The 17,491-nt window shown below is 41.9% G+C and overlaps 1 protein-coding gene across 3 annotated transcripts in view; it reads right to left on the bottom strand.

The window, feature by feature from the left end:
* The window catches only part of LCP1 (lymphocyte cytosolic protein 1), a 55,041-nt gene extending 38,989 nt beyond the window's left edge, over positions 1-16,052 (bottom strand). For all 3 annotated transcript variants that reach the window (XM_060128758.1, XM_060128760.1, XM_060128759.1), the window contains exon 1: positions 15,976-16,052. The gene's annotated coding sequence lies outside the window, so the exon portion shown is untranslated. The remainder of the gene's footprint in view (positions 1-15,975) is intronic.
* Between the last annotated feature and the right edge of the window lie 1,439 nt (positions 16,053-17,491).

Below are 17,491 nucleotides of genomic sequence, written 5' to 3'. Positions count from 1 at the left end.
TCTGTTAGACACTCATTCCATCCACCCATTCATTCATTCATTCAGCAATTATTCATTAAGTATATAACATGCCTAGCCTATGGGAGATTAAAAAAACTATAATATGAAGTCTCTATCCAGGTGTTCTAGCTCAGGAAGCTATCGCTTTCACGTGTTAAGAAATCAAAGCTTGGGACTTCCCTGGTGGCGCAGTGGTTGAGAGTCCACCTGCCGATGCAGGGGACACGGGTTTGTGCCCCTGTCCGGGAAGATCCCACCTGCCGCGGAGCGGCTGGGCCCGTGAGCCATGGCCGCTGAGCCTGCGCGTCTGGAGCCTGTGCTCCGCAACGGGAGAGGCCACAACAGTGAGAGGCCCGCGTACCGCAAAAAAAAAAGAGAATGAATGGGATCTCCGAATCTAAACTTGGCCTATCCTTTGATGTAAGAGTTTTAGATTTGAGAGCACTGTGAGACACTGGTGAGAAATATATGTAAAGGCAGGGAATGAGACTGTATTTTAAGGATCAAGGGCAGGGCCAGGGAAGAAAGGAAGGAATTACAGTGTTGGGTAAGAAAGGAAATCTCAAGATCATGGTACAGTAAAAAAGCAGAGAAAATATTTTAGAATAAAAATTGCAGGGCCCATTCAAATAAAAGACCTGGGAAGGGAAAGTAGGGTTATTTTAAAACGATGTGATTTTTAAACCATGGCAGGTAGGACAAGATGAAAAACCTTGAGCATCTGGTAAACCACATTTTTGTAAGAGATTTACATAAATGGGAAGGATCAACTGGGAGAAGCCAAATAGTGAGACAGCCTTCAAATTAAGAAAAATCCAAAACCCTCCAGTGATTTAATAGCTAAAGGAAAAGAGAATAGATTGAATTAATTTAAGAGGTGAATTGGAGAAGAAGGCTTCACCAGCCTAAATTACTCTGATACCGTTTGTTGTTTGTTGCGCCCAAACACAAATAGATATGGAGAGAGAATCTCTTTTACCATCAGAGCGAGCTGTAAGTCCTGGAAACACAACCCAACTTTTAGAGACAGAGCAAGCTAAGAAATAATTTAGTACAACTCCCTCATTTTATAAATAAAGAGATTTAAGGTCCAATGAGATGAAATGCTTTGTCTATGTACAAGTCCTCAAAGCACTGCCAGGCTAGGGTTTGTAAATGCAGAGCTGAAAGAGCAGAGCGGGAAAAGGATGGACTGACCATTCACAGGGCCATTAAGATCCAGAACTGAGAACAAACTCTTCAACTAATTGAACTGAATGTGCAAATGACAGCATTTTCACAAAGCAGAGAAGCAGGGAGAGGAGGTAACTGATGGAAAAACACGTGGATCAGACCATTTCTAAGAAGGACATGGCTGGGGCGAGAATCAAATATTAGGTACTTTACACAGTCTATTAATATGGTTACCTGAAAAAAACACCCATTTTAATTCACGCATGTTTGATGGTTTGGGTTATAATATGACTAAGATTCTTAAGGAGAATTGACAAGGGTTTGTTTGCAAATTACCGGCACCATATTGGCAGCTGACTCTAGAGAGGTCACTGCAGTAATGGGATGGGCTGTGGCTTTTGGATACTCCCATTTGGAGCTTAAAAGAAGTGGCTGAGGAAGGCATGTCCTTTTCAGGGCATGAGTGAGCAGTTTCTTGGGCTCTGCTCTACTGCTTCTGCAGTAAGTGTGGCCCTTTTCAATGACTGTATCATCTAACTATGACTTGCCAAGAACCATCTTAAGGTTTTTTGCAAATCAGTGGTGAATTTTGGAACCCCATTTCTGAATCACTGCCCAAGTCATGAATCTAAGAAGACACATCTCAAATCATTCATCTAAGTCACGTCTGGCTAGTTTCTCTGTAAGCACTTACATTTATTAAATCAATGATTATAAAATCCCAGGACATTTGGCCAAAGAAAGTACCAGTTGTTCTTTTTAATAAGATTATTTTTAAAGTCATAAGAAAATCAGATAACCACCAACTGCAAAAGCCACCAAACCTGTCCATTCCTTTAGGTCAGCCAGTTCTGAGTCTCTGTTTCAAGGAGGCTGGTATTTTCCAGATGGGTAGTGAAAGAGAATTTCTGAGAATGACTTCTTATAATAAAAGTACCTGACTCAAGTTCCCTGAAATCTGAATGTAGAAACAATCTGCAGGAGTTTACTATAGAGCACACTGCTGTAGAATTTACAGAGGGAAATGCGTTCTTTAAAATAAATGTAAAAATGTAAGCTGAATTTTCTCTGAGGAGTTTCCTAACTGATAATGAAAAGAAGTAGACGGGTTGATAAAAGGTGACCCGGCAAAATGAAATGGCTCCTGAACTGGCATCATTTCTGAAAGGAGGTAACACTGTGTGGGTTGGTATTTTGATTCGATAGATTGACACCCAATTATATAACTGCTAGGATCAGAGTGGCATCTGTAACATGGCATCACATTGCCAAGGGACTATTTTGAATGTGCCCTACTTTTCCTGCAACTTGACACAGTGGGGAAAGTAAAACTGGAAACTCAGGACCCACATTCCCACCTTTACCTCCTAAGTTCAGTACGTATCCAGGGGAAAATTGTACAACTTCCGAACACCTCACTGAGTAGTGAGTAACCCAAAACAATGTGTCACCTGGAACATCATGAATCCCGTAATCTTTAGCGTTAGACTCTGATGATTAAAGAAGTGAAACATAAAATACTTAGGATTCCGAAGCCAAATAAAATCCCCATAAATGTTTTTTAAAAGCTATCATACTACAGTTAGATAAGGAAGGAGTTTTGCTTTCAGTTAATTCTGTCCGCTTTCTTTAACAAAGTAGAACACTGTGCAGAGGCGGGGTGGTGGTGGTGATAGCTTACTATGCATGCTGGGGATACAATTTCTCTGTGGATACAGATATTCCAAACTTTCACACAAGGGACGATTCTCAAAATGTATTTTAAAAGTGTCTTTGTTTTTAAGAACCAAATAATTATAAATGTCCTCAAATACAGATGGCCACTTAAGGGGGCTCTTATGAATTCTTTTGTCAAGTCAAAATCTCTTTGAGATTGTCTTTTCTCTCCCTGCAGATACACTGATTCTCCCAAGGCTGCTGCAGAGGGGAGAATTCTTCTCTCTGCACTCTTGGAAGGCTATTCCCAGCACAGGCTCAGCAGCTTGCTGTCTATCTCAGGGGATGAAAACACCCCCCCGAGGAAGCCAGCAGCCCTGATTACTCCAAACCTGATGTTTCTCTGGGGGTCTCTGTGGTTTGACCACTCAGTTGAGGGGCTTCTGAAGCTGTATTAGCATGGCACACGGAGCCCTACTCTGTCCCCAACTAAGGAGTGTCCAGCTCCCTGCTTTCTCCCCCAGCACCCCCTGATGTCTGTTTTCTACCAAGCTGTCCAGCCCCATTAAGGATGGGACACAGAGCAAACCTCTTGCAAGCAAAGGGGATGCTCCAGGCTGGGGTTGGGGAGACCCTCATTGCCTTGGCCTCTCTCTCCTTCCCTGGGCTGTACAGTGATACTCCTGGCGTTCATGTCTAGACCCTTCATTTCACATGCAGCCACAAGGACTTAAGATCCAGACCTCCCCTACTGAAAGCTCAGGGGACCCCAAAGATTATTTGAAAATAATCTTTTCAAAAAGCTGAATATTATTATGGGCCAGTTGATTATCCACTGTGACACCATTACCTCAATATCAGACATCATTCATTCATTCATTCACTCCACCTAGAAGTCTAAGTGCAAAGCACTGCCCTGGTTGCTGGGCTACAAGCAAGGGGGCCACGAAGATTGGGGCTTCATGACACCCACCGTTAAACATCAAGTTTCAAATGCAACACAGAGATTACAGCTCACTTACTGCAAAATGGTTATAGAGTGAAGAGGTTCTGAAGATCAAATATGAACAGGTGGAAAGGCTAAACACAGGGCAGTGGTGGGAGGAGGGGCAGGGAAGAGATCAGATAAGAGTAAGAAATTAGCACAGAAGCTTTTCAAAAAATAAAATATCAAACAACTCAATCAGCCCATGCAATACAAGTAATCAGATCATTTATACACGTGGACATCTCCAAGGAAATCAGAATAAAATAACGAGCAGGGGGCAGAAGAGAGAGCCTGGGGGTCGGGAGGCCCAGGATGCTACCTGTCTATGTAACGACAGACTCCACTTAGCCTCTCTGGGCCTCAGTTTCCTCATCCGTAAATTGAGAGATGAAGTCCCTTCCACGTTAAAAGTTCCAAAAGTCTGTTCACTAGCTGACAAGTGTATGTACAAGTTAGAGCCAGGGTAAGGTGTATTTCAAATGAGCCTAGAAATAGGGTCAGGGGCCATCAGGAGCTGTGACCATGGCCTGAAGCAGCTTCTGGGGAGATACCTCCTCGGAAGTGGACCCAGCATCTCCCAGCCCCACCTGCTCTTACCTCAGCAGCAGGCAAAGCTCTGTCCTCATGCATTCTCCTCACTGACCAAGGCAGATGCCCACTGCTCAGCTGCTTGACTGCTCAGCACAGAGCAGGGAAGTTTCCAGAACGGCACGTGAGATCAGCTTTCTGGGATGTCACTGCGTACATCTTAAGTCCCGCTGCTCCAGTTCGCTCCTAGTTTCTAGGCAAGACTGCATGCAAACTGCCCCAGAAAGAGAGCCATCTACTATTTTCTCAAAAATATCCAAATAAGGAAACCCTACAACCTCTCTGGTGTCTCATATCCCAACCCTGTAACCTAAATCTTTTCTGATACGATTAAAGCTCCCTCTCTTGGGCTATTCTCAGAGGGAATTACAGAAGCTGCTCAATTCATAAAAATTCTGTCACGTGCGTTGGTGACAGCCACTGGGACTTCAAAAAAATTCTTTTAACCTGCTTTGGGAGGCTTTCTCCAAATCTTTAATAGTTTCCTTTGCTATCTTCTGCATCTATGTCAAGTTCCTTAAATGATAACACAATAAAAACAGAGTCAGAGAATGTAGAGGTAAAGGCACCAGATTTTCTATCTGGCCACTCTCTTCCTGTCACAGAGGAGTGAAATAACACCCAGGTTAATGGATGTGACCAATGTCACCGAGCTCATTGGGACTGGAGTCCAAGGCTCCTTATTTCTCCTCTTTCCTTTATAATAAGTTCTCAAACCTAAGAGGGAATGTTGTTCTTTAAATAAGACCTGCTCAACATATGGTAAAGTATAATTCCCCCATGATTTCAAATATCTTATGAATATAATTTCATGTATATTTCCTACACGTGAAGGAGAACTTAATCTAGGTATTGAGCAGGCAGCATCCAGGTCTGGGCTACAAACAACACGTGCCCAATACTACATACATATCCTATTGGCACCTTCAGGGTTACAATGACCGAGGCAAGGTGAACGTCCTCTGTATTCATCTGTACGTTCATTTTTAACTTTGCAGGAAGGACCTCTGATATTTCTTAGCAACCAAAAAGCAAACCACATTAAAATAACTCACACTGAGGCACAATGTTCTTAAGACAAAACACCAAATTCATAGATGAATATGAAAATGACACCCTTAGAGTTCTGAGATCAGCAAGGTTTCAGACATTCTGTCCTCTGTTGGTTGGGTGGGGCTCTGGGAGTCTTTCCTCCTCTGAGCTCTGGTTCAGACCCCCATGTCCACATCTCCATTTCTTCCAGCAGATTATGAGATCACAAACTCTATGAGATCATCTCACAGCACTGCCTCCTGGCTGGCACGCAGTATAAGTACGTAGGAAATCAGTTGTAGCCATGAACAAACAAACCCATAAACAAACGGTATACAGGGCTTAAGAAGTCCACTATCGAGAACGAACGTATGGACACCAGGGTGGGAGGGCGGGTAGGATGGACTGGGAGACTGGGATCGACGCATGTACACTACTATGTATGAAGTAGACGGCTGGTGAGGGCCTACTATATAGCACAGGGGGAAAAAAAAGAAGGTACAATCTGTTTGCAGGACATATATTAAGTTAACCTTAAAAGTGCATTCCAATATACCTTAGGTGCAGACAAATACTGTTTGATTCCACTTATACGAGGTACCTAGAATAGTCAAAATTCATATAGAGTCAGAAAGTACATTGGTAGATGCCAAGGGCCAGGGGGTGGGGGGAATGGGGAGTTAGTGTTTAAAGGGGCCAGAGTTTCAGTTTAGGAAGGTGAAAAATTCGGCAGATGGATGATGGTGACAGTTGCACAACAATGTGAATGTACTTAGTGCCACTGAACTGTAGAGTTAAATATGGTTAAAATAGTATGTTTTATATTATGCGACTTTTACCACAATAAAAAAAACACGAAAAAAAAGAAGTCTACTATCACCTTCTTTGAGGAGTTTAACAATAATATTCTTGTGTACATACTTATCATATCCCTCCCACTAAATATACAAACAACAGAACAAGGCAAGTGGATGCGTCAAGTTTATACGAAACCACTTTGCAGGAAAGATGACTTTGCAAGTGTCCCTTGGCAGTCTCTGAACTAGGCTGGGGATGCCCCCTGGTCCCCACCCTCCAGCCACCAGAGGGTTCTGGCTGAGGTAACAAAACCTGGGGCCGGGCAGTTTCTGTAAACCCTGCTGGCCGCAGCTGATGCTCAGGTCTCTCTACCTAAGTGTACAGTGTCCGACTTGGAGCTGAGTCCTGCTGGGAGGAAAGGGGCCGTGGTGTGCAGACAGAGCAGGACGGAAAGGAGGGTAAAATCAGCTGAGATGCACAAACTCAATGTATCAGGAACACACAGGAAAGAATTAGGAATGGGTGTTAGAGTTCACTTGAATGTAATTTGCATATCATTATCTGGACAATGAAATTCATCCTCCGGTAATTCTAAGTGTCCACCACTAGGCGGATTCATATATTTATTTGTACGTTTCTTCTTTCACTAAACACCTGCCAAGTAAATACCTACTCTACGCTAGGTCGTGGGTTAGATGCTGGCGATGCAGACATAAGATGTGGTCCTGGCCTGTTTAGTAGGGGAGAGAGACACCCGTCACTAGAATACTGGGGGACTTTTTAGATCCACAGGAATGGGGAAAACAGCTCTCCCCTGGGGAGCCACGCGTGGTGCCCCGGGGAGAAGTGACATGTGACCTGGGTTTCCACAGATGAAGAGGAGAGAGCTTCAAGGTCAGTCTTTTCCTTATTCATGTAGAATGATGAACCCATATTCTCTCCACAGGAAGTTTATCTATGTTGGAGCCAGAGAAAATAATAGCTAAAGGACAAATGGAAGACGAACTAATGTTTACTGAGTGGTTACCCAGTGCTGAATGTTTTATAGGCGTTACCACATTTAATTCCACCACAACTCTATGGGGCATTATGACGATTTCCTCTTTATAGATGAGGGAACTGAGATTTAAGTAACTGGCCCAGGGTTACATTGCTCTGAATTGGGGAAGCCTCAGACATTATGGCCCTGCCGCGCGAGAAAACGGGAAAATGGGGGTTCTGAAAAGTGAAGTTGTTCCCCAAAGTCTCAAAGTGAGTCAGTGACTCATCAGAAAAGACGAGTAGAGCCTCCGGAAGCTTAGTTTGGTGTAACCAAAGTATGGGAAAAACACAAGTCAATGAACATTTAAACAACTTAAAGGTTAAAAAAAAATCCCTGAGATGCACCGTCCATGAAATGTACTTCACATCTTCAATATGTGGATGGAGGGAATGAGGGGAGGAGTTTCTTCCACTCGTTTTAAGAACAGCACAGGCTTAGTTTACAGCTTCACCTGTGCTAGAACACGACCCACTTTCTCCCAGTCTAAGCAGCTGTGAAAAGGCATCATCGGCGTCTCACAAACCTCATCTGTACGTTAACGATCTTATCTTCCTTCATGAAATTAAGCTTGCTATATACATAAAAAAGAATGAACTAGGAAGCGACAAGGCACAGCGAAAAGATGCTGGATTTTCTGATGCGACAGTTTCTTGCTGTGTGCTTGAATACACGTTACTTAAAATTTCTGAGCCTCAGTTTCTTCATATGTACAAAGGGGATATTAATAATGCAATCACGGTGCTCGCTCCATAAGCGTTGTGTTAGAATGAAATTAGATAAAGTGTTTAAATTGTATACAATAGTGCTTGGCGAAGGAAGGAAGGAAGGGAAGGAGGGAGGGAGGGAGGGAGGGAAGAAGGAAGGAAGGAGAAAATAAAAAAAAACAGAACTTTTACAAAATTATCTTGGGGAACAAACCCAATTTCCACTATAAACTATATGAAATATTATCTAGAGTCGCTGTCTAAAATTCACACTTAATTGTATGTATGTCACATGTGTGGATAGGTGTAAATCTAGATTTCACACCTACGCTTTATCTTCAAATGATCTTAGCTTGGTTGCTCTGGCGCTTGTACCACATCTCTCCTCCAGAGTCCTTGAAGGCAGTTTCAAAAGCAATTGCGGAATTAGAAGATGATACCAGCTAGAAGCCAACAGCATCGGTATTGGCTGATCTCATGCTGAGCGGTCAAGGGGCTCTGGGCTTAGTCTTGCCTGAAATACTTATCGTGGAAAGTACCTTCTGACAGTTGAGGAAGTGTGGCCAGAGTGGGAAAATGTACAGCAATCTTAAGAAAAGCCTGCACATCCACTGTGAGACATGAAATGAAAAAGGATCTTGGGCATCTGTGATGAAGACCCTTGGGCTATGTCTCTCCTCCCTCTCAGGTACACCAGTGCCTGGGGACTGAGTCTGTTGGCCACTTCTCTGCCTCTATCTCTTACCCACTCCGGAATTCTCCAGGCACTTTCTCTGCTGTGGTTTGAGCTGATGGAAAGACACCAAGACAACATGCAGCTGACATCTGTATACCAGCCATGACAACAGAAGCTTCTCTTTACTCTCAATAATGTGACCTCATTTTCTATGGGCTCCTTGGGGTAGTTCTTTTAGAATTTCTAAGGACCAGCTCATTCTCATTAAAAAAAAAAAAAAAAAAAACACAAGCAGTTACAGATAAACTGAGGAAGGAATTTGTATTCATTTGATAGACTAGATTTATCTACACTTTCTTGGAAGCCACAGTTTGGTGGGCAAATATTTACCAATACCAATTTACTAATGGGATATGCTATGACATTTCTTTTGTCAAAATTTTAAATAACTAAATAGCGTAAACGCTTCATAACCCTTAAGAACTCTGTACCATAATATCCTCAAGCATTTATTTGTTTGGTATAGCAGCGGACCCATCAAAGGCAGAGTTGGGATCTCCGCCTGATGGAAAATTAGGACTAATCATTGAATATTCAACCACAGAAAGGAATATTTAGACTTATTAGAAAGTAGCCAGTGGACCAGGTTAGAAAATACAATGCAATGAAAACAGACATGGTTTACATGTTTAAGAAACTGTGAATATTAAAATGGAAAAGCGGCAAGGTGTGAATCTCGGCTCTGACTAGCTCTGTAACCTTGGACTTAAGCCTCCCTGAATCTCAGTTTGATCATCTGTTCTAAGAAGATGAGAACATCAACCCCAGGCAGCTTTTGTGTGGAAATATAAGAGCAAATATATGTCAAGAGCTTAGCACAATGCCTAGCAAATAGTGAGGGCTCAGTAAGTCAGCAGCGATGGTGAGCATAGCAGAGGGAGATATACACACAGACTGATGAAATGGGGAAACGGAAGGGGAGATGGACCCAAGAGCAGACCCAGCGGATAGACAGTACTTTTCCCTATTTCAGAGATGAGGGGACTGAGCGTCAGGGGGCCTAAGAGACTTGCTTGGGCTCCACAATTAGTAAAAGGCTAGAAAAGGAATCCAAATTTGCCTCCAAATTTGCTCTTTTCTTTAGACCAGACCTGTTTGTCTCATGCACAGAAACTGCAGACACTCAGACTCACAAGCTTTAAAAAGTGACATTATATATGATATTTAATACATGTTATATTATATACATTATATTCAATCACCAGACAGATTAAGAGTCCCAACTGTCTTCTTCTGTGGTCACAGGAAAGAAACAGAGCATCAGGGATATTTTGATGAAAAATCTCAACTTGAAAGACAATGAGGGAAGGGAAAAAATCTGAAAAAAGTCATCAAAGGTGCCCATGATATTCCATCTTTCCAAAGGGAAAAGAAAATTAATGTTATAAAGCATTGGAAATGAAGGGAAAGTTCATTAACATCTTTTTTTTTTTTTTTTTTTGCAGTACGTGGGCCTCTCACTGTTGTGGCCTCTCCCGTTGCGGAGCACAGGCTGCGGACGCACAGGCTCAGCGGCCATGGCTCACGGGCCCAGCCGCTCCGCGACATGTGGGATCTTCCCGGACCGGGGCACGCACCCGTGTCCCCTGCATCGGCAGGCAGACTCTCAACTACTGCGCCACCAGGGAAGCCCCATTTACATCTTTGAGATGAAGAAAAAGGGGCTCAATAATGCAAAACTGCATACATGTTCCTCATTTTTTCTTACTTTCTCTTTGCATCTATTATGAGCTTTCTCCATAAGGAATGTATTTTCCACTCTTCTTTCTTAATCACATGGCCTTCTGGTGAAGGTAATGTGAGCCCATGACATCAAGGATCCACATTTTAAAATGTGACACCTGAGGTTAACAAAGATGCAGTTCTAATTCTAAACTTTGCCTGAGGAACGGCGAAAAGGCAGAGGATGCAAATTTTATACAGATGCACTTGTGCGCCTCTTTACTTCATTCATTCAGATACACAGTTTGGATAAATACTGGAGACAACTACCAGACTGAGGAATCAAAATGCAGGGTATTCTTTAATTGTAAAGTAATTAGTCCATTCATTCACTTCCCTCTTGAAAGTGCAACCAGAGAAAAAGGGAAAAGAAATGATCTTAGAGACTGCAATTCACACGCTGCATTAATTTGCCGGCCAAATTTGACATCTTGGCTTTTCTGCCTGTGGAGAATGTAATCTCTTTTCCATTTTAGCTCAGCCAGTCGAGAGGATGTGTGTGTGTGTCACTGTGTGTGTGTGTGTGTGTGTGTGTGTGTGTGTGTGTGTGTGTGTGTGAAAGAGAGAGACAGAGAGGTGGGGGGAGAGAGGGAGAGAGAGGGGGGGGGAGACACACAGACAAAGAGATGGAGAGAGCATGCAAGTGTGTCCATCTGTCCGTGGAACTGGTGCTAGACTAAAACAAGAATCAATGCTGCAACCACAAAACTGTGGCTTTCTTTGCAAGTTCCTCAATTTAGTATCTTAGCTTTTCCTTCTGCCAGAAAAAACAACTGACCCTATTTGAGAAACAAGCCTCCTTATAACTTAAGGTGGGGCTGAGGCAGGCGTGGCTCTGAAGTTGAGCAAAACTTATTTTAACTCAGTAAGTGGGTCACTTTTTACCTCTATTCTTCAGCTCACAATTAAAACAATCTTTCATTCACATTTTTTAGGACACTTATATTTGGCCATTACTATGTAATTATAGATATGTGTGCTTGGGTATAAATACTAAATTGTTTAATTTATTCATGTCTATCAATCACAACAGTTAGAAAATGGGAATGCCACTTGACTCAAGTATTCTAATCTTCTATGACTGAGAACTTTTCAAAGCTTTTGAGGGTAGAGATCATGTTTTGTGACCTATACACAGGTCTATAAGTTGGTAAAAACCAAATAGTCAAGTGCAGAGGAGCTGAGTAAATACTGATGATGATGATGTTGACAAAGAATAGTCTTTAATAAAAGCAATTAATGATACAGATGCATTTATTTAGGATAAATTCTTATTATCTGCGTGCAACTCAAGGTCTAGGTACGAATAAGCACCATGGCCTGCTGCCTGTTTATGCCAGGAGGTTTCCCCTGAAATTCAGTAGTTAATATAAAATTAATTCAATTGTAGAAAATTAAAGTAATGAAATACTTGAATGGATTAACTTGCCTTCCAACATGAAGATAACACCAATACCTACCTCACAGGATTATTGTGATGACTCAATGCATTAATACGGTCAAAACGCTTAGAAAAACACTCAATCCAAAACAGTAGTATAGAAGGCTAAGCTGTCATTATTAGGATGATGAATGGAAATTCTTTGTTCCCCATCTGCTGCTTACAGTATCTTACAAGATGGAGTGACTATGAAATTGCTGGGAAAACTGATGTAATGACTGAAATTGACAACAAAACAACGGCAACAGTCAACAGCATAAGGAAGTTCAATCAGGAGGCAACTGAGGAAAGCAATGGGGAATTGCCATCTGGGGAGCCCAGTGGTCACAGCAGCTGTAGGGAGATGCTCCTAGAAGATGAATATCTGATTGGGTGGTAACTTCTTATACTTCAAAATGAAAACAATGTGAAACATGAACTCTTTTAAGAAGTGCATTGCCATCTGGTAAAATAGGGAAACCTGAAACTCTTGGAGTCTGCTGACACTGATTAGTTTTATATTTTGGTGGACTCTAATTCTAATTTTTATTTCTGCAGGGTTCATACGCAGATGGAATAGAATCATTTCATTTGATGATATCTGTGAGTTGGAAAACTAGCAAACAAAAAATATCCTAAGGAGACAATTACATGAATCTAAATAATGTCACTTTGCTATAAAATCTATTAGTCATAAAGTCATCAGATTTTATAATTTTATTTTATAAATTTTTGACTCTTCGTAAATATAACCTTAGGAGAAAAGTTCTTATTTTTATTTTACCTAACCTGATTTTAGAATTCATTTGCCATCTCCCCATATACGCAGAGGAGCCTTCACTTTTTTGGTAACAAGGAGATGTTGACTTGAGAATTTTCTGAGAAGAGTGCAAAATGAATAAATAAAAGTTAATGGTATCTGTTCCTGTGCTCTTGGTCATCCAATATGCTTATTATCAGGTACATAATTTTGGTAAGGGTAGCTAAGTTTTAGCTCAATTAATGTATTTAAACTAAAATAATAAGATTAATTTTGCCTGCTGGCTGTGGTCACTGGACAATTCCTTAAATGCCTTGAAGTCAATGTCTATTTAGTGCTTTGAGACTAAAATGAAGAATAGTGCTTTGACAAAAAGGAAGCATGTTAGAAAGCAAAATACTGTAATGGTGTTATATCTCCGTTCATGGCAGTCACTGGGGGAACTCAGTAAATATTAGGTTAACAAGTGAAATTAAAAAAAGACTTCTCTGCATATCTAAGGAACTGAGAAAAAATTCCATAAATATCACGAGCACCTACTACCTGCCAGGAGAGACAGAGAAGGAGCTCAGGCTGTCAGCAAATTAAGCACTTGAAAGGAAAGCAATATGATTACTGCTCTACTTACTCTAAACTCAAAGCATTAAACAAACACACACAGAAGAATCGGTGGAGGCAAGAACCAGTAGGAAAGCCCTGCAAAAGGACAGGTTTCTTGAAATAAGCCTTAAAAAGTGACCAGAAGTTTCACAGATAAAGAAGAAAGCACTTGGAAAGGCAGTTGGAGTGAAAAGGAGTGAAAGAGCATGGAACTTTCTGGTGGTTTGTGGACTTGTGCACTTGGCATGTGGGTAAGTGGAGGGGGGAGGGGGAGAGGCGGGAGGTGGCAGCTAGAGCAGAAGGAAGTGACAAGAAATAAGGTTGGGAAAGTGGCTGAGGCAGGTTTGTGAAGGCACACAATTCTTGAGTAAAATTATGCATTACTTAAAAGAAAACACTTCATTCTATCATTATATGAAACCCACAGTGATACCTCTTATTTATGAAAAAGTTTCTGGGTTTATTGCAAACTGTTGTCCTCTTTCTTTCTCTCTTCAAATCATGAATGCTAAGATCTCTTCAGTCAGCTTCAGAACGAAAAGCCTATAACGGGGTACATCTGGGAAAAAGATGCTGGTGGGGAAGATAGGCTGTGGAATAGACGGACGCTTACAGAGAGGCAGAATGGAGCCAGAAATCCTGGCTACCTACCGCCCCTGCCCCTCACCCTGTGACCTTGGGCCGTGTCCTTCAACCATCTAAGCCCGTTCCTCATCTCTAAAGGTAGTTGGGAGGATTAAATGAGGTCATGCATGAAGAGTGGCTTACATAGTAAGTACGTATCAATATTAAGTGGTATTACTACTTGTTCTGTCCTGATTTAAATAGATACATTTGAATGAGAAAGTTACTTTGTGGCCTCCCATTCCCCAAAGCGTTCAGCAAAAGAATTAGAAATGGTGTTAAAACACGGAAATTGTTTCCCAAATTACCGATTGTTTCAAGGCACAATTTATGAAGGAGACAAAATTTCAAATGTGACAAAAGAAAGTATCCCTGGGATAGCTAATGAAATGTCCCACCTCAGCAGTGCTTGTTCAAAAGGCAAGACCCAGAAGTTTCTTCCCTGATGTTGCTGGGAGTGAACAAGAATGAAGAGAAATGGGTATCAGGTTGATGCTTTAACAATCTAAACTTGATTCCATTTTTATTTCCTCCCGATGTAAGGAAAATACTGACATACCTTTGCATCCTAATTCATTTTATTCTCAGTAATATTTTTACTTAAAATAAGACATAGCATAGTTTTAATCTGTTATTTTTAGGGGTCCAAGTCCTTCTCCCTCAGCTCCACATTTTTGCTAGTTTTAAACTATTCAGGGGGCTTCCCTGGTGGCGCAGTGGTTGAGAGTCCGCCTGCCGATGCAGGGGACACGGGTTCGTGCCCCAGTCCGGGAGGATCCCACGTGCCGCGGAGCGGCTGGGCCCGTGAGCCATGGCCACTGAACCTGCGCGTCCGGAGCCTGTGCTCCGCAACGGGAAAGGCCACAACAGTGAGAGGCCCGCATACCGCAAAACAAAAACAAAAACAAAAAAACCTATTCAGGTGAGATGCGTCAAGCAATATTGACGATCACATTTTACAACTTCAGAAATTCACATTTATAGGTAAGCAGTTAACTCCATTGAAATTTGCCTGTGTAGATGTTCTTTAAACCATTTTATTTACTAGAAACCAATTATGATAAATTATGTAAATTCAAAATCAAGACGTGTGGATAAATCACCTTCGTTTAACGACAGTTTTTTTTTTTTTTAAGTTGTCCTGAGGAGGTAATTTTATAAAACAAGTTGCTATACTTGATTAAGAAAAATTGGGTTTTGATAAGTGTGTGGATAAATGAATCCATTTGCAGTCCGGATGGCTTTTATGTTTATCATCTGTCAATGGTACTAAATATTGTTGAATAATGGTAATTAATAAAGGCTGATGCTACAAGTTTCAAAGTCTATGTTTCCATAAAGTTTCTAGAATAAATATCCCATATCAACTTTATAAGAATTTCTATTATAGACTGAAGCCTTTCTTCCATAATTAACGGTCATTTGTATGATCACAGGGATACCAAATAGTTCAGACAATTCTACAAAACAGTACAATTAAGCAACACAAATTGCTTTTACTTTTAGAGAATAAATGGAGAAGAGGCAGCCTCTAATTCCATGTGGTTATTAAGCACACCCATTGAAAACCAGCGGTACCCAAAATCACTCAAATAACCAGTAGCACACTCAGTAACATATGACTCAAGATGTTAGCACATCCTCTAAAGTACTGTAAAGGAGTTTTTTAGAAAAACAGAACCACAGGAGCTAAAGTTAAACTATCCCCATTAGGCCAACGCGCAACAGCATCTAAACGATCAATGTCCACTTTCCTGAGAACATTTGAAAGTAGATCAAATCACAGTAAATAGCCTCCCAGAAATAAAGCAATAGAAATAAATCAGAACACGGTTTGGTTTAAAAAGGAAGCAAACATCATAGTTTTTTGGGGGGGGGTGATAACTGCATATAATTGGAGAAGAAGCCACCCCAGAGAGCGGAGGGGAGGGTCCCACTCTGGGCGGCCACGAGATGTGGCTGGAGCTTTGCTGGGCAGTTAAACGGTGCCCTGGCTCATAGCGGACAAGGGCGACAGGTGCTCAGATCTCTAGTCCCCTGGGGGCAAAATCCACAATCCACAGAACCAGAGCCGCCCAACAAGCAAAACATCATAAACACTTAGAAATGACAAAAAGACAAAGGAAATTTACCTGGTAGCAAAACTGTTCTCAGTGGTACTGGTACGTGACCAGAAACTCCCTTCTTTCTGATCTGCAGAACAACTTTGTCAACCCCGGGTGTGTGGTCACAAGGCAGGAAGTGACTAGAATGACAAATCATCAGGCAGGAAAGAAATAGATTTTGTCTTTATAAGGACATTTTTACTTAACGTGTTTTTTTTTTTCTCATGTCCCCTCCCCTGCAAAAATCACCTGACAGGTCACACTGAAATTCAGAAGCCTCTTACCACTTCCTCTTTATGAGCATTTTTCTCTCTCCTTCCCTTTCTTTCCCCTCTAGCTGTCTTGTAGGCATTGGGCTACTTAAACCTGTTGATTTCAGATAACAAGGCAAGGTCAGCCTGCTACCCTGACTTCTTGATCTGCCCCTAATTGCGAACGCAATGCTCTGGTGCCTAGCTACTTACAGCAAAGATAAACAAATTATTCATTTTTAATGAAAGAGCCAAGGGAAGAGGTGGCAGCATCCCTGAAACAAGCTAGAAGGGAGTTCCTTGGGAAAGCCCCACCCCAAGGTGAAACCAAACCCCTCTCGAGAGTCCCTGAACAGTGATCTTATTGGTGCAAACAAAACAAAATGATCTCTTTAAGGGGAAGGGCCCGAAAGGGAAGGTCACCATATTATTTACTCATTCTTTTATTTATAGAGCACCTATGTACTAGGGATCTCTTTAACCCAATTAAAGATTTCAATTATTTAGACGCTTCCTACAAAGAGCACCAGCGGGTCACTTAGGCAGCTGCTATAGTCCAATGCTGCTAAATTCCTTCCTAGAGACCACACTTAGTTTTTGAACGCACATTTTAGAAAATTAGCAAGAGAATTAAAATATCTCAGTTCTATGCCCGAACCCCGAATGCTCGTCCTGAGGGCTAATTCTCATCTTCAAATGGAAGTGCTCAAGCGCTCACAGCCTAACAGAGGATGTGAAGGTTGTATAGTATCCTGAGTAATGTTGACCAAACATTACACATAGTCTGTCTCCGTGTTGCCCAGAGCCTGTGTGCAGCTCCAGCACCCAGCCTGCTATTGAGGAATGAGAATCTGAGGCTCTGCTCCAGCTCTGATGGTGAGTTGAAGATGCTTGATTGTTCAATACGCTTCTGTATTTGCGAGGGGCCTGGGACCCCACCAGTGGGTACTATGGTTGGGGGGCTGCCATTATACTCCTTTTGCTTCTTTGACTTCTCCTCTAGAATGTTCCTGCTTCCAACCTCAAATATCAGACCAAGCTGTTCTGGTTTCTCTACTTCATTAGTCAGCGGTGTGGCAGTGTCTTGGTCAGAACCCTACAGGGGCCATCTTGTTGGAGAGGGTGGGCAGAAGAATAGGAATAGATGGTGGAGATTCAGTCCATTCTAGAAGTGGTTCACCTCACAGAGAACTGTCAACTTTCTTGTGACTCCCCAGGGAAGACTGAGGGGGTGAATTGGACCCCGTTTTCTCCATTGCATAATTACTCCCAAGTAATTCATTGCAGGGGGT

The sequence above is a fragment of the Lagenorhynchus albirostris genome, chromosome 18, assembly GCF_949774975.1.
Source record: "Lagenorhynchus albirostris chromosome 18, mLagAlb1.1, whole genome shotgun sequence".
Classification (NCBI taxonomy): domain Eukaryota; kingdom Metazoa; phylum Chordata; class Mammalia; order Artiodactyla; family Delphinidae; genus Lagenorhynchus; species Lagenorhynchus albirostris.
Note: the sequence above shows the minus strand (reverse complement) of the source record. Positions and strands in the feature narration are given on the sequence as shown.